This window comes from Bufo bufo, chromosome 2, assembly GCF_905171765.1.
Source record: "Bufo bufo chromosome 2, aBufBuf1.1, whole genome shotgun sequence".
NCBI lineage: Eukaryota > Metazoa > Chordata > Amphibia > Anura > Bufonidae > Bufo > Bufo bufo.
Window position 1 is genome coordinate 66,025,097 of NC_053390.1, and position 22,728 is coordinate 66,047,824.

The window sequence follows — 22,728 nt, forward strand, 5'->3', positions numbered from 1 at the left end:
GCAGTAAAGTAATCACCGGGCACTCATAATTGGGGACATTTTAGTTGTCCCATGGTGCTTATAATCGGTCGTACTCTATGCCATCCCTATGTTATCTCTATCTCCGTGATGAGGTTCAGATAGACACCTGCGGATAATAGTAATCATATTGATAGAGTGATAGATAGCCTATACAGGGTTAATATCGTGTTGTGGTCTCTTTATGCCCTGATCCCTGCTCTCTGTATTTTGGTGTCGGTTTAGGAGAATTGTTTATTGTACTTTGCGGTTGGCAATTCTCTATCTACATATCATGACTTATATATTTATATCAATATAAGTCATTATTTGAAGGTTTTCCCTTTCCCTTTCAATAGGGAATCTGGAATTATATTGCCTCTAGTGGTTGGTTTGCCTTATATGTAAATAAATCCGCCGTATTAGATACCTGTAATATAAAACTTTTGTACCTGTGTACACGGCCGGCCTCCATATGGTGCAGCTGACATCTGCCCGGGGGAGTGTCTCACTGAGCGATCCTGCCTCCCGAGTAGTGTTCAGCTGATTGGATGTGCCGACCATCACTGGGCGGAGCTGCTTGGTTAAAGTATCCTGGTTTCGGCGGCTGCTTCACAGCTACACAAGTGCTGGGAGCACTGCCACCTGTGAGAGGTGGCGTGCTCGCTTCATGTATGTCTGTTATAATCACACCAATCTGGCATGAATAAGGAGGTTTCACCAGAAATGCGTCGAGCCAGCGTTGATCCATAGCCAGTGTGAGCAGACAAATTGATTATGTATTAGGCAGCGTCAGTTATACAGTTGTGTTCAAATTTATTCAACCCCCACTGAAATTGAGTGTTTTGGCCAGTTTGACACTGATTTTGATCATTTCAGTCATCTTGTTTACAATTAAATCAAAGAGGCACTTGTAAGTCAGACAAATATAACATAACATTTATAATGAAATAACCACAAATGTCTTTTCTGTGCTCACATCATTATCAGTTTTATTCAACCCCCAAGTGACATTCAATCTTAGTACTTAGTACAACATCCTTTTCCAGTTATAACAGCTTTTAAACGTGAAGCATAGCTTGACACAAGTGTCTTGCAGCGATCTACGGGTATCTTCGCCCATTCTTCATGGGCAAAAGCCTCCAGTTCAGTCACATTCTTAGGCTTGTGCGCTGCAACTGCTTTCTTTAAGTCCCACCAGAGGTTCTCAACCGGATTTAAGTCTGGTGACTGCGATGGCCACTTCAAAATTTTCCAGCCTTTAATCTGCAACCATGCTCTAGTGGACTTGGAGGTATGCTTGGGATCATTGTCCTGTTGAAAGGTCCAACGTCTCCCAAGCCTCAGGTTTGTGACGGACTGCATCACATTTTCATCCAATATCTCCTGGTACTGAAGAGAATTCACGGTACCTTGCACACGCTGAAGCTTCCCTGTACCTGTAGAAGCAAAACAGCCCCAAAGCATGATTGACCCCCCACCATGCTTCACAGTAGGCAAGGTGTTCTTTTCTTCATAGGCCTTGTTCTTCCTCCTCCAAACATAGCGTTGATCCATGGGCCCAAACAGTTCTAATTTTGTTTCATCAGTCCACAGAACACTATCCCAAAACTTTTGTGGTTTATCCACATGACTTTTGGCATACTGCAGTCGACTCTTCTTATTCTTTGGAGACAGCAAGGGGGTGCGCCTGGGAGTTCTGGCATGGAGGCCTTCATTACGCAGTGTGCACCTTATTGTCTGAGCTGAAACTTCAGTACCCACATCTGACAAATCTTTTTTCAGTTCCTCAGCAGTCACACAGGGACTTTTCTCCACTTTGCGCTTCAGGTAGCGCACAGCAGTCGAAGTCAGCATCTTCTTTCTGCCACGACCAGGTAGCGCTTCAACAGTGCCCTTTGCCTTGAATTTGCGAATGATGCTTCCTATGGTGTCTCTTGGTATGTTTAACATCTTTGCAATCTTCTTATAGCCATTGCCCTTCCTGTGAAGAGAAATCACCTCTTCTCTTGTCTTCCTGGACCATTCTCTTGACTTCACCATGTTTGTAAACACACCAGTAAATGTCTAGAAGGAGCTGAGTATCACAGTCCTTTTAAATCTGCCTAATTGGTGCTTATTATGCTTGATTGCTGCTCCTTGACATCCACAGGTGTTTTCAATACCTGATCGAAAACACTTGAATGAACCTCTGTTCTTAAGAGTGGTAGTCTTTAAGGGGTTGAATAATTGTGTCAATGAAGAAATCACTAAAAAACATTTAATACTGTATTACAAAAACAATTGATGTCATTTTAGTTGCATTTGGTTCTTTAAAAAGTCCTTGTAAGATTTCATTCTGAACACAATTACAAATGTACACTAAATTCCCTAAAACCCTTTACAGCATTGGGGGTTGAATAATTTTGAACACAACTGTACTTTAATGTGAACCAGGAATGAGTGAGTTCAGCATTGCAGTAGGGGTGTTGGAGGATAGGGAGGCTGCTTAGGCATTACGTTGAAGGTGAGAACATTGTTTACGATTAGTCATCAATCACTTCCTATACCTCAACCCCGCCTCCTAACTTTAGATATTATACAGGAGCTACAGATTTAAATATCATAGGTACCCAGTCAGATCTACTATGTGCACTATAGGCCGCTCCCAGTTAAATATATAGGAGCTAATGTGCCTCTGTATACACATATGTACTCAGCTAGATCAGTAAACAGTAGTGATGGACGAACATCGGCCGGGACGATTCGCGAACGCGATCAAATGTTCGCGAACCGCAAATTCGCAGAGGGCCCCATTCACTTTAATGGCAGGCGAACCTGAAAAACCTTCAGGTCATATTTGTAGCCACCAAATACTCACAATGAGTGCACAAATCATCCCACAACATGGGCAGTGACATACCAGAGGGGGATCAATGGCAAAAATTCCCCCCAAAAATATGCATTTTAATCAGGGGCCATTTTTATGCATCTTAAAGGGAAACTATAAACAATTTGCCATGCTGGAGCCTAGAAAGTTTTTATCTTAGGCCACGGGAGTACAGACCCCAAACATTAGGCATTCACCGGACAGAAAACATCAAGTGATTATGTGGCTGGAGATATATTAGACGGTCATTAGATATCAATTTTACTGCAGGCCAGTGGAGTACATGTCCAAAAAATTATTAATTCAATGTACAGAAAAGAACAAGTGATTATGTAGATGGAGGTATATTAGACGGTCAATGGATATAAATTTTACTGCAGGCCAGTACAAATATATGTCAAATACATATGTTTAAAAAAAATAAAAATATAAAATTTTATTAAAAACCTGGCTAACGAAATCCCCCCTCTTGAATAAACACCAAATGATAATAGGTTGCATTCGATAATATGTGGTCGTCACATGTGTTGAATTCCTCTGAGGCCCCATTAATTAGGCATTCACCGTACAGAAAAGATCAAGTGATTATGTAGCTGGAGGTATATTAGACGGTCAATAGATATCAATTTTACAGCAGGCCAGTGGACTACAGGCCTCAAAAATTAGGCATTCACTGTACAGAAAATAACGATTGATAATGTGGCTGGAGGTACTTTAGGGATACACCGTATAAGAATTTTACTTTTGGCTAGTTGGATTACAGGCCCCAAAAATTATGCATTCACCGTACATAAAAGATCAAGTGATTATGTGGCTGCAGGTATATTAGACGGTCAATGGATATCAATTTTACTGCAGGCCAGTACAAATAGATGTCAAATACATATGTTTAAAGAACAAAAAATATAAAATTAGATTAAAAACATGGCTAACAAAATCCCCCCAAATTATAATAGTTGAAAAATTTGATAACACGTGGTCATCACAGGTGTTCAATTCTTCCGAGGTCCCAAACATTAGGCATTCACTGGACAGAAAAGGCATTTTCTGCCGCTGTATTTACATAAGACAGGGACCATTATTTGTTCTGGGTGGTGGCTGATATGTGTGGGCTGGCATGAGGAAATTCAATTAAACGTGGTTGTCACAGGTGTTGAATTCCTCCGAGATCCATGCCTCATTCATTTTTAGAAATGTAAGGTTGTCCACTAGATGAGTGGGCTTATCGGTCAAGATCCCCCTGCTACGCTGAATGTCCTTTCGGACAGGACACTCGACGAGGGGCAAATTGTGCCAGTTCTAGCCACAGGTCAAGCCACCCAGTAGTCAAAGAGGTTCCTCGCTTCTCAGAGCGTCAACATCGGCCGTTAACCCAATGTAGTCGGACACCTGTCGGCCTAGGCGTTCCCTGAGGCTGGATCCAAAGGCAGCTGTCGATGGGTTGGTTGCAAAAATTATCTCATATCTGAAGTGACCAAAACATCTTCAAACCGCCCTCTTCTTGCATGCGCTGTAGGATTGGTACTCGCAACTGTTTATCTGTGGGTGGAAATTCCTCTGCCAGCGCCAACAACAGCAGAATGCAGCATCTCTCAAAGCAAGGCCTGAAAATGTTGTATTCTGACAGCCCTCTGTGATGCTGGTAACATGTCCGCCATTTTGTTTTGTACCGGGGGTCTAAGTACGTTTCCACCCAGTACTGATCCTTTTCTTTTATGCTTTTTATACGGGGGTCCCTCTTCAAACACTGGAGCATAAAGGCCCCCATTTGCACTAAATTGGTAGCGGTGGAGAGGCCTGGCTCCTGCTCATCGCCCAGGAGAATGTCGTCCTCTGTCTCCTTCCCCGATCCACGGACAACACTATGAATCCCAGAAAAGTTTAAAGCCTGCTTTTCTTGCTCCTCTTCCTCCCCCCAGGCACCATCCTCCTCTGACTCCTCTTCAGACTCCTGCTGACTTGTCTCAGATGGAGTAGCCCCCCCGGGTAATCATTCAGCATTGTGACTTCCTCATCTTGCTGCTCCTGCTCCTCGACGGCTTGATCAATGACACGACACAATGCACGCTCCAGAAAGAAGGCGTAAGGTACGATGTCACTGATGGAGCCCTGGCTGCGACTGACCAGTTTAGTTATCTCATCAAATGGCCGCATAAGTCTGCATGCGTTGCGCATGAGCAGCCACTGGCGCGGTGGAAAGAAAACAAGCTCACCAGAACCTGCCGCAGAGTTCGTACAGGTAGTAGTTAATGGCATGTTTCTGCTGGAGCAGCCTATCAAGCATATACAAGGTGGAGTTCCAGCGCATCGGGCTGTCACAAATCAGACGTCTGAAGGGCAAGTGGCTTAAGATTTTAATGGCTTTTCGCAAGACGTTATTTGGGAATGATTCACTGCACGACTAAGTTCAGGACGTGTGCCATGCACGGCATGTGTGTCATTTTGCCCTGTTTCAGCGCGCTCAGCAGATTGGCACCGTTGTCACACAGCACTTTACCAACTGTCAAATTGAGCGGGGTTAGCCACTGATCAGCCTGTGACCGCAGAGCTGAAAGGAGTGCAGGACCGGTGTAGCTCTTGGCTTCCAGGCACAACAGCCGCAGCACAGCATGGCAACGTCTCACCTGGCATTGCAAATAGGTTCTGGGAGCTTGGAGGGTGCAGTGGAAAAGGTGGTAGCAGTGGAAAAGGAAGAGACGGAGGATGAAGTAGGAGGAGGAGAAGAGGCAGGCCTGCATGCAATTCGCAGAGGAAACACCAAATCCACACGGGTGCCACGGGTTACATGCTTGGCGGCCGTCAGAAGGTTCACCCAGTGGGCAGTAAAAGTTATATACCTTCCCTGCCCGTGTTTGCTAGACCACATGTCTGTGGTCAGATGTATCTTGGCACCAACACTGTGTGCCAGAGATACATTCACTTGCCGCTGAACATGGCAATATAGCTCTGGGATGCCCTTCTGGGAGAAATATTTTTTTTCTGGGGACCTTCCATTGTGGTGTGCCAATGGCCACAAATTTTCTAAAGGCCTCAGTGTCCACCAGTTTATATGGCAGTAGTTGGTGGGCTAGCAGTTCCGACAAGCCGGCGGTCAGCCGTTGGGCAAAAGGGTTATTCGGCGTCATCAACTTTTTACGTTCAAACATTTGGGCCACGGAAGACTGCCTTGTGCCGGATGAACGCGACGACGGCAAGGTGGAAGGTGAAGGACAACTGGGAGGAGAGAGAAGAAGAAGAGGCAGGACATGGAGCGCCTGGAGTGTGGCTTTGTGGGTTCTGACAGTGTTGCTCCCACTGGGCTCGGTGATGGGAGGCGGTCGTCCCTAGGTGAGTGTTGGGCTTACTGCGACTTATGCGTTGACAGCACAGGCTGCAGATGGCAACACAATTGTCAGCAGCGGACACGTTAAAAAAAGCCCACATTGCGGAACCATGTGCCAGCTTCCTGGGAGTGCCAGATATGACCGTGCATGGTGGATGGGTTGCTCCAGATACAATTGCAGTCTGCTTTTTGCCTCCTGTACACTGCGAGATATGCCTGCTTTTCCTTCTTTTCCTCTCTACCTGCTGCTCAGTCTCTCCCTGTGAACTCCCTTCCTCTTCCTCTCTTATGGGCACCCACATGACGTCCATCGACACGTCATCATTGTCACCTTCACCAACACTGAGATTAGAGATATCGGAGTAGGCAGCAACCGCGGGGACCACCCTCCTTGGGCTGATCTGGGTACTGTCGCCAAATCGCTGGGTGGTGGCCGTTGCTACCTCCTCTTCCTCATCTGATGCCAAGAATGGCTGCGCATCGTTAAGGTCTGGAATTTGATAGGAAAATTCCTCTGACTCGAGCGGAGGGGCTATGGTGGTGGTGGTAGTGTCTTTGGGGTGCACATAGCAGAGAGTGAGGAGGGTTCAGAAGCGGAAGGCTGAGTGAGCCACTCAACCAACTCTGGTGCGTCCTTTGATGTAATCGCACGCACCTTCTCCAACTTATAAATTGATATCCAGTGGTTTAAAACCTCACTCAAACAGGGAATGGGTGCTCAGACCGATAGACTCACCCAAATGTCAATATAAAATAAATGTATAGGAATAATAATGGTAGGCACTCTCCACCTGGAACTGCATGGATCAATCACATAACCATATATCTGTATATATAAAATAATTTATTAAAAATGATTTATAAAGAAAAAAAACATGCAATAAAAATAAAAATAGATAAGACCAGTTGTGCAATTATAAATTTAATTGTTCATTAATATTGTTTAAACTTAAATAATGCCGCAATATATAGGATTAGTGTTCAATCTATTCTAAAAATACTTAAGGCTATATTGCCAATAAATATTATCCAGTTCTTATCCTTTGTACAACACCGAATATAGCAGCAAATATGGCGGTCTTTTTCTTTTCAAGAAATCCTAGTGTATATCACAATGCAAGTTAATCCTCCATTGGTTTTAGGGATTCCCAATCCCGATAAGTTTTATGGCAAGTGTTTCCAAATATTCTCTGTTATTCCATAGAGCTCTCTATGTTGTAATACATGCATGTACAGGTAAATTGTACAATTGATAGTACATTACCACTTGTACAGTATATAAATTATATTATAATAGCAAAAAACGGCGGTGGTTACAAGGTGACGGTGTTCCGCATGCGCCGCCTTCTCCAGCCGTCAGCTTATGGGCAGTGCATGTGATTCATACGTGCGCCGCTTGGGTCTTCGACAGACGAGCGTGTGTCTCCTTTCGGCCCGATACTGATGACGTAATGCAGCCGGAACATGCGCAGAGGTAACCTGTAGACGCGCCGATCGGCGCTATGGTATGCGTGGGCTTCATCGATCTTCCAGGTAGTAACTAGTCTCCTCCTCCCTCTTATGATCACATTAATTAAATTGTATGCACTGATTACAAGTTGATGCGATACAGTTGGATTCAATTATGCACATTTGATGGTACTGTATGTAATTTATTATATCATGTATTTGATTCATCACATGCACATGTCACTTTACCCTTTGGGGATGATTATTGATTTTTTATGTATTTTGACATATTTTGTACCTGTATTTTTTTAATTACCAATTATGTCTTTTCACTGATTAACTTGATTGATACACTTTTATATGTGTGCTGTTCATTTTGTACCAATGCTTGAGAAAGGCTCATGTGTGAGCCGAAACGTCGCTCTTTGCCACTTTATGGGTGAATAAAACACTTTGACTTTTTGAAGAGTCCTTTGGAGTGCAGACCGATTTTTGTTTTAAATGATATTATAGGTATATCACACCCCTGCCTCAATCAGTTTATTTGGGGGGGCAACTGGTATATCACAACAGTTGCAATTAGTTGTTCCAATAGCATTTGTCCCTCTGTATAGCTGCAGTATCTTAGCAGAACCGCATACAAATGTTGCACAATACAAATGCACTATATAGAAATGATATTATAGGTATATCACACCCCTGCCTTAATAAGTTTTTTTGGGGGGCAACTTGTATATCACACCAGTTGAAATTAGTTGTTCCAGTAGCGTTTGTCCCTCTGTATAGCTGCAGTATCTCAGCAGAACCACACACAAATGCTGCACATGCACTAATTATAAATTATATTATAGGTATATCACACCCCTGCCTCAATCATTTTTTGGGGCGGGCAACTGGTATATCACAACAGTTGAAATTACAGTTATAGCATCGCTAGCGCTCCCTTCAGAATCGCAGCAGCGCAAAGCAATTTCCAATTCAATTAGCAAACCCGAATCGCGTAAATAGCCATTGAGAAAATTCAGGGTGCAATGTTGGTTTGTGAACACCAGATGGCGCATGGAACTACAGTCAGTTAGTCAGTTCCCGTGTGCTATACAGTAAATACAATAAGTTTCGCTGTGGAGATAGGAGTACTGTAGGTGGCAAGGCTTATTCCATTACAGAAGTCCCGCATAAAGTACTGTAAACTGAACGCCAGTCCAAATTTGCCCCATTTTGAATAATTAAAAAAACAGAGGTGCTGAACTGAACCATAGAAAGTACCATACAGAACTGTAAATAACCAATCTCACCACTTCATCCCCTGAGCAAATAATTGAATGCTAGTAGAAAGGGGATTAAAGGTTAATCGACAGGAGGCCAGTGGGGCGCTGCTCAACACCTAATGTCATTGTATTTAATTAATATAAAAAAAAATGGCAGCATCTCTGTATCCTAATAACAGTAATCTGCCATTTTCTTCACTGCCAGGTCTTTTTATAGCTCTGGATCGCTCAATACAGAATATTTAGCCAATTTTATTCTAGTTCCCACGGTCATGGGAACCAATCACAGGCCGGTTCTCTGGCAATCCAGCTTAATTGGTGATGACAGCTTGTCAAAACAATTATGTCATATTGGTTAACAAGGTATTTAACCTTAATTTCCGTGAAAACCGGCCTGTGATTGGTTCCCATGACCGTGCTATAAAAAGACATTAGGTGTTGAGCAGCGCCCCACTGGACTCCTGTCGATTAACCTTTTAATCCCCTTTCTACTAGCATTTTTCAGTAGTAAAATTTAATATATACACTCACCTAAAGAATTATTAGGAACACCTGTTCTATTTCTCATTAATGCAATTATCTAGTCAACCAATCACATGGCAGTTGCTTCAATGCATTTAGGGGGGTAGTCCTGGTCAAGACAATCTCCTGAACTCCAAACTGAATGTCAGAATGGGAAAGAAAGGTGATTTAAGCAATTTTGAGCGTGGCATGGTTGTTGGTGCCAGACGGGCCGGTCTGAGTATTTCACAATCTGCTCAGTTACTGGGATTTTCACGCACAACCATTTCTAGGGTTTACAAAGAATGGTGTGAAAAGGGAAAAACATCCAGTATGCGGCAGTCCTGTGGGCAAAAATGCCTTGTGGATGCTAGAGGTCAGAGGAGAATGGGCCGACTGATTCAAGCTGATAGAAGAGCAACGTTGACTGAAATAACCACTCGTTACAACTGAGGTATGCAGCAAAGCATTTGTGAAGCCACAACACGCACAACCTTGAGGCGGATGGGCTACAACAGCAGAAGACCCCACCGGGTACCACTCATCTCCACTACGAATAGGAAAAAGAGGCTACAATTTGCACGAGCTCACCAAAATTGGACTGTTGAAGACTGGAAAAATGAGTCTCGATTTCTGTTGAGACATTCAAATGGTAGAGTCTGAATTTGGCGTAAACAGAATGAGAACATGTATCCATCCTCTGATGGCTACTTCCAGCAGGATAATGCACCATGTCACAAAGCTCGAATCATTTCAAATTGGTTTCTTGAACAAGACAATGAGTTCACTTTACTAAAATGGCCCCCACAGTCACCAGATCTCAACCCAATAGAGCATCTTTGGGATGTGGTGGAACGGGAGCTTCGTGCCCTGGATGTGCATCCCTCAAATCTCCATCAACTGCAAGATGCTATCCTATCAATATGGGCCAACATTTCTAAAGAATGCTATCAGCACCTTGTTGAATCAATGCCACGTAGAATTAAGGCAGTTCTGAAGGCAAAAGGGGGTCCAACACCGTATTAGTATGGTGTTCCTAATAATTCTTTAGGTGAGTGTATATGTGTATATATGTGTGTGTGTCTGTGTATACATGCATGTACTGTATATATATATATTATTATGCATCAAAAAATGTAGACTGCCATTTTCTTTTCTGACTGGTCCTTATATAAATAAATCAATAAAATATATGTAAATGTATGTAAATAGGAAAAATGCAAAAATAATCATTTAAAAATTAATGCATCCGGATCCATTCATTTCTATGGGGCTGTGCAGATAAGCAGTGATTTTCACGCATTACTTGTGCGTTGCGTGAAAATCGCAGCATGCTCCTCTTTGTGCATTTTCCAAGCAACGCAGGCCCCATAGAAGTGAATGGGGTTGCGTGAAAATCACAAGCATCCGCAAGCAAGTGCGGATGTGGTGCGATTTTCACGCACGGTTTCTAGGAGACGATCAGGATGGAGACCCGATCATTATTAATTTCCCATATAACATGGTTATAAGGGAAAATAATAGCATTCTTAATATAGAATGCATAGTACAATAGGGCTGGAGGGGTTAAAAATGTATTACTGTATATGGTGTTACTTTACACCCTACCCCCCACTCTCAGTATGGCTACAAAGGGATCTAAGGCCCCTATCACACGAGCGAGGAGGAGCTGGAGGGGTTAAAAACTAAATAAAAAATAATAAACTACTGTACAATGGACTAACTGTACAGTCATATATTTATGTATAGATCACAATTATGATTCAGTACATCGAGACTATTAGACTATATATTTGCATATGCAGCTCTATAATATATCTGTATACACCGCTCCATTATGTCTTTAGATCTGTGATACAAGTGGATTAGATTTGGATAACACCTGGTGATATATTGTACCGGATTTTTTGCGGTCTACTGCATACAGATATATAATAGAGCGGTGTGTACAGATATATAATGAAGTGTTGTATACAGATATGTAATGGAGCTGTGTACAGTATACAGATATATAATGTAGTGGATACAGAGTGTATTTATTAGCTATGTTCCTATAGTGGCTGAATGTTAATACAGTATCGAAAAACAACATGTACAGTATGGATACATTTGTATTTAGCAAAACCTTTTGATCATTTCCTCCTTGACGGCACCCCCCACAGACTTCCCCCCCCTTCTGCCAGGACAATTCCCACACCTATTCTTGCTATTCTTAATGTTGGATCTCTTTCTCCACAATTGCGCAATGGAAACCTAATATGAATTACGATGTTAACACTGACACCATTAAAACAAATAATATTGTTACATGAAAAACAAAAATAAATAAATCAAAACAGCTGCAGCGCTGGGTAAGTTTTAAAATACACCAAAGGTTTACAGGCAAAAATAGACCAATATATACAGCGTTGCTGCTATATTGATTTATTATATATAAATATATTTTATATATTTATATTATATATAAATTTACATATAGTATAATTAGTGTAATATTGTATAATTATTTTTTAATACAGAGGTTATCTATCTTTTTATCTATCTATCTATCTATCTATCTATCTATCTATCTATCTATCTATCTATATCTATATATGTCCATTATACTGTACAATACACTATATCTAAATCACCATACCTCATATGGATCATGGAATAAATAATTATACAATTTTACACTAATTATACTATATGTAAATTTATATATAATATAAATACTGTATTCACATTCAGCCACTATAGGAACATAGCTAATAAATACACTCTGTATCCACTACTTCAGAGAAAAACAAATAATAAATAAAAATAAATATGGAAAACTGCATCAAGATACAAAACAATATACACTTAATGGATAAAAAAAAACAGATTAATGCAATAATATTGATTGTGTATCTGACATACTTGAAATTGGGACATTCTCTAATAACTTTCTTATCCCCTAAACACTGAAGGTATTTAGATGCAAATCGCGATTCATATGCTAATGCCGCCCTTCATTAAGGTTGGAAGTACATACAAAAGGATCGACTAATGGTGTACATTGCAGTATTAACCTCAGTATCGCTGACTACACTGCCTGCGCCTGACTCTGTGAACAGCTAGTGGGGTTTTAAAAATAGGGCTGGAGCGGTTAAAAATTAATAAAAAATAATTTTACTCACCTTAATCCACTTGTTCGCGCAGCCCGTCTTCTCTTCTGTCTTCTTCTGTGCTGTGCACAGGAAAAGGACCTGTAGTGACGTCACTACGCTCATCACATGGTCCGTCACATGATTCATCACCATGGTAACAGATCAGGCTAGGCTATGAGCTGAGCGCTGCGATTGGCCATAGGAGAAGGAGACGCCGGCAGGTTCCCCTGGGTGGAGCCTAACTATGAAGATAACGGAGGCTATAACCGGAGAACGGAGCGGCGCCCGGGGATAACAGTAAGTGCAGGGGGATCCCTGGGCGCCGCTCTACACATCTGTATATTCAGTTTAGATACTTTCTTCTGGTGAAAGGTACTCTTTAAGTACTATTAGGTTGCTAACGTTTGTCACTAATCAGTTCAATGAGTGAACGTTCCGCATAGCATTTGTGTTCTTATTGGCATTGTTGCCTTGATTACAGAGCTACCATACTACCATTGGTGACTGCCATCAATAATATAATACTTTTCCAGATCAGATCACCTGCAGTATATCTGTCTGTGTGCTTTGATGTTGTGGCATCTGCGATACCAATTGGAAACTTTGAGAAGTTCTCTGCCATTTTGACTGTGTACTTGTATTTTGTCAATTTGGTGCAGCACTGCTGTTAGTACTAGTGGAATTTCTCTGTCCAGATCCTTTCAGGGCATGTTCTCTTCTAAGGCAAAGTGTTAGGGCATCACTCAGTGATAGTGCTATCTATAATTCTTTCTTCTTAGAATTTCATTTGTACCACTTTGAAGCAATGCCATCAGCTATTTCTTTTGAGTGGTACTATAGATCATCTGAACAAGACTACAAAATCAGTTCTTAAGGGTGAATATTGTTAGAACTATTTGGTGAAGCACCACCACCAGTTAATCCTTTGGAGTGTCACTAGAGATTATGTCAGGTAGACCACAACACCTTATTCTTTAGATGGATGAATGATATCTCCATCTGATAACATTTTGTATGGGGCATATATGATATCTAACACTAAATGATACTCTCACATTAGTATAAAATTTGAGTTCATAGTACATTTGAGTTGTAGTAGGACTGTTGCTTATGACCTTTTTGCATACACTTGTACATTTATTCAAATAATTGGAGGAGGATCTTAGTAACTTAAAGGGGTTTTCCAGGAAAAATAATTATTTAGCAAGTGCCACCTCCCTGCTCTACTGAAAGGATTATACTTACCTGCTCCCTGCCATACTCAGCACCGCTTGTCCATCTTCTGGTCCTTGCATTGTTTACACCCACCACAGCATGGGCATGGTGATGTGTTGCTCATGGCCACTTTCCTGCTGAATCCAGTCATTAGCTGGAGTAGAGCATATGATCATGTCCATGCTGCGTCGGATGCAAACAGCAACAGGACCAGAAGTTTGTCTTGCGAGAAGCAATGTGCAGGACCGGAGCAACAGGGAATAATATATAATCCTTTCAGTAGTGCAGGCAGGCTGGTCACATGCTAAATAGTCACTTTTCCCTAAAACCCATTTAAATCTGTGCTATACAATTTTTGTCCCCTGGCTAACCATTTACTTACACTGGAATTTCGACCTATTTGCTACTGTTCTTTGTGTTTATATTATTTAAATTCTTTCTAGAACAAGTTATGCTTTCTATATAGCCAGTAGCTCTTTTTTTCCAGAGAGTACAGATGTTGTCCTTGGTTGGAGTCAAGCTTAGGATCCCCATGCTATAAGGCACTAATGATAACAAATAAGTCAATGTCCTGAATTTAAAGGGGTTTTCCAGGAATTTATTTTTCATATTGTAATCTCACTCAGTATATTGCAATAAGATACTTTGAGATACCTTTTCATGCTCTGGAGCTACACTACATGACCTCGCTTTACTTCCGCCCATTTACTACTACATCTCATGCCTTACATTGTTCACATGATCCTCCTCCCGTTGCTAGCACCATCTCCTATGTACATGTCATCAATGGTGATATGTACATGGGCTGGGATGAACTGAAAGTTTAAAGCGCATATGTGGAAATTGCTAGCACATGGGTGTAGTGGGGGGGGTGGCTTAAGTCAGAGTGATGTAGATTAAAGGGCAGGAACTGGAAGGCAGAGAAGAGATGTAGGAGGAGGAGGCATATAGCACTGGATGGCATACAAAATGGTTTAAGCAATGTCTTGAGTTGAAACATGCCTACAGATCGGAAGAAACTGAGGGAATGGAGCGGTGAGTAGCTAGGGGCCAGGGGGATAAACTATTGACAAAAAAAAGCATAGTAGTCAAGTAAATAGGTTTAAAAAATCACTTCTAGGTAGGAAATGGCAGTTAATATATTCATTGGATTTTAGGATAACCCCAGGATATACATTTCAGGAAAATGGCTACCATGGATGAACAAAACCTCTTTCTTTTCAAAAACATTAACAATAAAATTAAATAGACACCCCACCCCACCACCACCACCATCATCACCACCACCACCACCACCATCACCACCACCACCAGTGAATAAACTTTCTAAATAGTCTCTTACTATTCTATCATTGAAATGACAATAGGAAACAATAGGGACCCTATGTCTGACAGCACTGGAAGATCTCTGAATGATACAGCATTTTTGCCCTTTAAATATTTAGTTGTTTTTTTATTTTAGAAATTTGAGTTCGTTTTTTTTGCTAGTAACGTATGTGCAAACTTTCTACTCTGTAAGGCAAATTATAGCTATCCAGCATCCATATCTACATTCCCCCCAGAGAACCCTTTCTGCATTTGATTTTGCAGATTTGATTATTTCAAATTATGTTCTAAATAATATCATGGATATTACATATGTCTCTAATCTAATTCTGCACACAATGCTGATTAAGTCATAAATTAATACAATAATTATCATTTCAATTGTTATTTTTAAACTGAAGAAAACATTTAATAGGAAACAAAAAAATGTGTAATTTGTACAAAAGTTTAGAGCAATCAGTGACACTTGTCAACACTTTCTCATAAGTAAAGAAATGCAATTGCATTTTCAGTGCAGAAGGAAATTCTGTTGGCCTTTCCAATTATCTGCCACTCAATGTCCATCTGAATATTCATAGGAAATCCACAATTAGCACTTGGCAAATGGTAATGCTGATTTGCTATTCAAAGTAAATCATGTTGAGTTAAGAAAAAATAAAAAATAAAGCTAATTATATGTTTATAGAAAAGGAGTGACAATCATTCCTGTCATAATAAATCATTAGTGAACAAAGAGTTGGCAGCATGAAAAATTAAACAGATCAAGAAATCATTCGAGCAGACTGTTTGGTTTTAATGAATAATGACGGAACGTTGCTGTGATCACTTCTGATCTTTGATTGACCTGTGGCAAAATCTAGACTAATTCCTTCATTTTTCACTAATTCCTTATATTGAGTTTATAGAAAAATTCTATTACCAAAGTTTTCAATTGAACCTTTTTAGTGCCTTCACCTTAACTCATATCATGACCGTCAGCATTTCTAGGACAGATTTGCCAGAAGAAAATGCCAAGGTATATTTAGAATGCAAATGACTACTAACCAACAATGGCTTTAGTTGGATGATACATCTAAATTCTCACGGTGTTGAGTGTTTATGTTTGATGAGACCCTTAGAGGTCTGACCAAACATACCATATGGACAGACAAATGCAACTGTATTGTATCCACTTGCCACTGACAGCAGCTTAATAAAATGTATTCCATGGTTCTTCTGAAAACAACAATCAACTATAATGTCCAATAAAGTTGGGGACTGAAGATCTAGTGGAAATGTATTCTAAAAGAACAACCTTAGGAATGCATCTGACCATCTTTACGTATGTTGGGGTATACATAGCAAGGTTTCATCTAGCTATACACCTATAGAGTAATTAATACAAAATATGTGTGTAAAAATTCAATTTGAATGGAAATGTATTATGTTGTACTATGTGCCACAGTTAATTCTGCTCTCCTGTTGCTACCAACAAGAAGATGGTATATGATGATAGATCATGGATATAAAAAAAAAATGCATATTTAAGGATTTTAAGATAAAGCTTATTGTTGTTATTTTGATGGACATGTGACCAACTTACGGTGAGGACAAATTTGGCCTTATGGATAATAAGATCTTAAATCAATTTTGTCTGTATGTCCTAGAAGTGCATATGGACATCATAGTAGGAGTTCCCCCATTTGAGACTCAACTCTACGGGCTCAAGTGAACAGCCATTGCCAAGAGCTGCTCCCACTCAAGCAGATACTTTGCTCCCTGAGATATATCCTACATAAGACCAAAAATAAGTGATATTACCATAAGGTACAAATTGCCAAAGTCAAGGCTGCTACATGTGATGCTGACCTTCCTGTACCTTCTGTAGGGTCTATGTTTTCTAAGTGCATTGGCATCTCACGTTTCTTTATCTTCATCAGCTAAGGTACTGTAGCGCTTTCACCTTAATAGAAAAGTTTTATCTCAGAGTATAAAGCTAAAAAACAGTTTTAGGAAGTGCTTAAGAGAGGAAAATTGTGGATGCAGAACAGTTGCCTCTTGTATGGTCACGACAATAAATCAACATATTTTAGATGCTCTGTAGCTTTTTAAAAGCTAATTCTCCCAAAGGGCGATGCACTCAATCTAAGTTAGGAAAGGTATTGTATGCATTATTCACTGTAGAAGTCTCTCCTATGTAACAGTGGCTTCAATCCTATCAATCTAATAACCTGTCATTTGACCACAAACTGGAGATTTTTTTTTATTGTAGTTCAAGTTTCAACACAGGAGGATTATACACATCAGGCTTTGAAGTAGTTTTCTTGAAATATACATTGATGGTCTATCATCGGGCTACCAATGTGACTCGGCCCTGTGATCACCACTAAGCTACAGAACTCTAGTAATCACAGGGGTATATTTAGTGCATATCCTATGATGCAGCATGTACACGTGTGGTTATGTTTGGTATTGAAACTTAGCCCATTCATGTGAGTGGTCCTAAGCTACATTTCCAGACCGAGCTACAGGTATAGACTGGTAGTAGTTGTTTGATACAGTAAATGCTGAACATCAACAGAGCTTTTAATATCATCACACCCTCTAATTTGCGGAGGTAACGGGGGTTTGGACTCGCACCTATCAAACATTGACGGCCTACCTTGCTATTTATTCCCAGAAAAACACTTTAACCATTTTCTCATTGTCAAGCTTCCTGTAGAGCTTTGACTCAGGGTGCAATTAAAATATATTTTATACAGTAGACTACACCCCATACTTATAGTTGTTCCATACATAACTGCACTTTTCATGTTATCTCAGAGTAAATGAGTTTCCATCCCTTGCTCTGATTGTGTGTGTGTGGACTGTCATGTGGCCATTTCTTCCTCTGTGCCATTTTTTGCTTTTTGTGTGTGTATGGTGGTGGAGCAATCTCAATTTGAACATTTTCAAGACTGGTTATTTGTTTATTTTCAGCCAAGACTCGTGCTAATAAGAACTGTTACCCTGTAGAAACTGTGTCTAAAATACTTTTCCTAGTGTGGATGGAGTGATAAGATATATCAAGTGAGCAGAGAGACAAGATATGTGAGAGAACTCCCATCCATTGTGAGTTTTAGAGTCATTAGGGGAGATTTATCATCTCCCTTCGTCAAAAAAAGTGCCTTTAAAAAGTCACAAATATGCGTGTTTGCGACTTTTCACATGCAATTTTTTTTAAAAGGGGGCATGGCAAGGGTGAGAAGGAGGCATGACTAACCCCTGAAACAAATTTATTTTCACTTACACTAGAACTCGGATACAAATGAAGCCAGAAATCTATGGCAGCTTCGAGCTGCCGTAAATTTCTGTTTATACACACAAACTGTGCCTCGTCATAAATTTAGAGCATCATCCGGAAGCACATAGGATATCCAGACTGGCGCAGAAAGCCACGGTTTTGATAAATCTTCCCCATAGGGCATTGAAAGCAGCAGTAATTAAGTTGCCCTGTGAAAGGCCAGGTTGCGCTGGACAGAAGCACCTCAGAAGAATGGTAGCAGTTGGTGAGTGGAGTTGCCAGGGAGCCTCCCCTCATTTTAGTAAAAGTGTATGTACAGTGTATAGCCCTTCAGAAGCCAAGTCTACAGAGTCTGCAAGGTGATTACACTTGCCAGGGGGCTTTCCCGCAACTGTGTGAGTAGTCTGTTTGAGGACCCAGTGCTAAGAGACAGTGTAGCCCTGCAGAAAGGCTTTATCAAGAGAAATTTGAGCATACTCCTATATCAGGGAAGAGGATGTGAGAAGTTAAAGTAGAGAGAGTGAGAACCACTATTGCCCATATTACTATTCCTATCCGGGAGTAGTCCATAACTATGCATTCTTAAAGAACTGTGTCTAGTTCCTTATTTTATGTGTAACGTGAAAATCAAACTGTAGGTAGGAGTTCATACTGTATATGTGTGCACAGTACTTCTGTAACCTGGTAATCAAACAAAACTTCCCATGGTCTGAAAATTAGCAGACTATAGTTGCACTATATAAATTTGAGTTAAATGTTATTGCATTCCAGGAAGATCTAGACCAGGGATAAGCAACCTTTTGCACTCCAGCTGCTGTGAAACTACAACTCCCATCATGCACATTTAACTTGGCTGTTCTTGTAACTCCCACACAAATGAATGTAGGATTCTGGGAGTTGTAGTTTAAGAACTGCTAGAGTGCCAGAGGTTGGTGATCCCTGATCTAGACTATTAGTTGCCAAACTGATGTTTTCCAGCTGTTATGAAGCTCCCTTTCTACTTGCAAACCTTTCCTACAGTTGAAACCTGTCAGGAGATGTTGGATGCTATAGTTACAAAACATCTTGAGTCGTTGAGTTAGTGACCACGACTTGAGACCAATAAACTACTACTACCCACCACTTCAGGAATGCCTACCCATCTCCCTTGTAGATTGTAAACTCTCGCCGCCAGGGTCCTATCCCCCTATTTACCAGTCTGTTTAGTTCATCCCTATTTTACTTGTGTTTATATATTATGTATGTACATATACCCCTTGTTAGATATACAGTGACATAGAATTAATGATACTAGTAACACTTCTACTGCTACGGTAGACTTGTCTATGAAATCTAAAGGTCCGCACAAGCCTGTGATGGTTTTACTTTTTGTACAGACTTCAGTGGCTGTTTAGAATTAGTTTATCTTGAGACAGTATAAATTACACAGACTTGTGACAGAAGTAGCAATTAGTGTTGAGCGAGCATGCTCGGCCGAACACCAGCGAGCATGCTCGAGTCTACTCCCCGCACGTTTGTTGGCTGCTACGCAGTCAATAAACATGCAGATAAGTACTGCCCCTCACTGTAATGCCGTAGCCATATTGGTTACTGGCATTACAGTGATTGACTGGTCGGAACGTTCATCGGATGCTATAAAGCACCCGATGACAGGTGGTTCATCTCAGTCTTAGTAAGGGAGAGCTGTGCTGTAGAAGGGACAGATAGTGTAGGGACTTGAATTATTTTTTTTTGTTAAGCAGGGTTGGTGTTAGAGACCCAAAAGTTTTTTTAAGGACTATTGTTGTGTATTACAGGAATATATATTTTTAGCACAACCTGCGCTAAGTTGCGTGCAATTGTAAAGACCCCAAAGTCCTTTTAAGGACTATTGTTGTATCTGGCAGCAATTTATATTTTTAGCGCAGCCTGCGCTAAATAGCTTGCAATTGTTTGGCCGCTGCAGACAGTGACATTATCTGCGCTACATCTCCTGTGTAACGTGTGCGCAGCCTAAAAATATCTGTGACGTCCAGTGTACTTTTTCCGTAGATGCTGCGGATAGCACATTATCTGCGCTACATCTCCTGTTTAATGTGTGCGCATACTAAAAATATCTGTGATATCCAGTGTACTTTTTACGTAAACGGTGTCCGCTGCAGACAGTTACATTACCTGCGCTACATCTCCTGTATAACGTTTGCGCAGCCTAAAAATATCTGTGACATCCCATGTACTTTTACCGTAGATAGTGTCCTCTGCAGAGAGTTACATTACCTGCGCTACATCTCCTGTATAACGTTTCTGCATCCTAAAAATATCTGTGATATCCAGTGAATTTTTCCGTAGACGCTGCGGACAGCGACATTATCTGCGCTACAACATCTCCTGTTTAACGTGCGCGTATACTAAAAATATCTGTGACATCCAGTGTACTTTTTCCATTGACAGTGTCCGCTGCGGACAGTTACTTTAAATGGTACACAGGCATCAGACCAGTTAGTCTATTAGGACGGCAGCATAATGGGCACACTGGATCGGCGGTCTTCCACTGTAAGTAATCTATGCATCATTTATTTGTGATGCTATTCCACATCAAGGTTGTTGCTTTTGTAATTAATTTTCAGCTCCGCATATTCCTCACCTATATCATCAGATTTGGACATCAAGTGTGTTTTGGATGGTGATTGTACTTTCTGACTAAATTCCGACTATGACCGTCACTTAACGGGTATGTGAGGTTGTGGGACCTATTTCTCAAAGTGGGGAAGTAATATTTTGTCATTGGTGAACCACTGGATTATTTTGTGGTTTCTATCTATAGGTTGCCCAAGCACAAAGAAATACGTGCTTCTGATGAGGACACATGGATGCTTGACCACAACCCTGGGAGTCCACATCACGGATGAGTAGAAAGTTTAGGATGTGGCATATTTGTCCGATTGCGGATTTTGCATTGTTAATATCACATCTTCAACCATACATTGTGGATACTTAATGTGTCACTGGGGAACCGTCATCTATTGGTTCACACCAGTGTTTATCATTTGGCATAACCTATATGGTTGAATGCTTGAGTAATTTGTGGATGGCGTGTATACAATCCATGATTGTCATTGCTGACGTTTCATCGTCATAACTAATATGATTCCATAACATCTATCTATTTATTTATCATTTTGTCGCTTGTTAGTGACTAATAGCTATCACCTCCTGAGGAGACCTTTTTTAGGGTGAAACGCGTTGAGGTATTACCTAAGTGTGGTGGTTGGGTCACGTCAGTCACACCCGGCTGGTGATCTGCCACCACAACTAGGTCATCAATTAGTTATATAGTACAGGGATTATCAGGGCTGCAGAGAGTGACATTACCTGCGCTACATCTCCTGAATAACGTTTGCGCATACTAAAAATATCTGTAACATCCAGTGTACTTTTTCCGTAGTCGTGGCGGACAGTGACATTACCTGTGCTACATCTCCTGTTTCCACTTCCCAAATATCTGTGACATTGACTGGAATTTTTTTCTTAGCCGCTGATGACAGCAGCGCCATTACCTGTGGTACCTCTCCTGTATAACGTTTCCGCATTCCCAAATATCAGTGACATTCAGTTTAATTTATTTGTGCATACACTTTCAAAAACTGCGCTACTGTATGTGTGACATAATTGCAAAAATATATACCATTTAATATGATGAAGGCGAGCTGTAAGGGACGGTGAAGTGGCCGTGCTGCTGATGGAGCATGCAGAGGCCGTGGCCCTGGGTGCAGTGAAACATTGTCTGCTGGCAGAGCACAAGAAACACACTCATCCATGATACCTAGCTTCTTGTCCTAGTTTGCAAGGCGGCAGAGGACACTACTCTCGAAGTCAGACCAGTGCAAGCAGGTGGTCGGTTGGATTGCAGCAGATAATGCTTCCAGTCGGTTAAGCACCACCCTGTCTTCCACAAAGTCCAGTCTTAGTAGCCAAGAGTCTGGTCAACACAATCCTCACCCTAATCCCCCTTCTTCCCACCATGCAGAGTCTTTGCAAAAAAGTGATCCCACACTCGGATATTCCGAGGAGCTCTTTTCAGCGCCATTCCTTAATTTAGGCCTCTCACCAAGCCCACTTGAAGAGGGACATGAGGAGATCTTGTGCCCTGATTCCCAAACTCTTAAGCATCCACAGTCAGAAGAAGATGGCAGTGGGGAACGACAATTATTTTTTTACAAGGTGGATGATGATGATGAGACACAGTTGCCAATAAGTCAAAGGCAATTACTGTCTCAAGAGGTTGATGATGAGGATGAGACACAGTTGTCAATAAGTGAGGTTGTTGTTAGGTCAACAAATGAGGAGGTTGACCAGAGTGAGGAAGTGGAAGAGAAGGTGGTGGATGATGAAATCACTGACCAAAC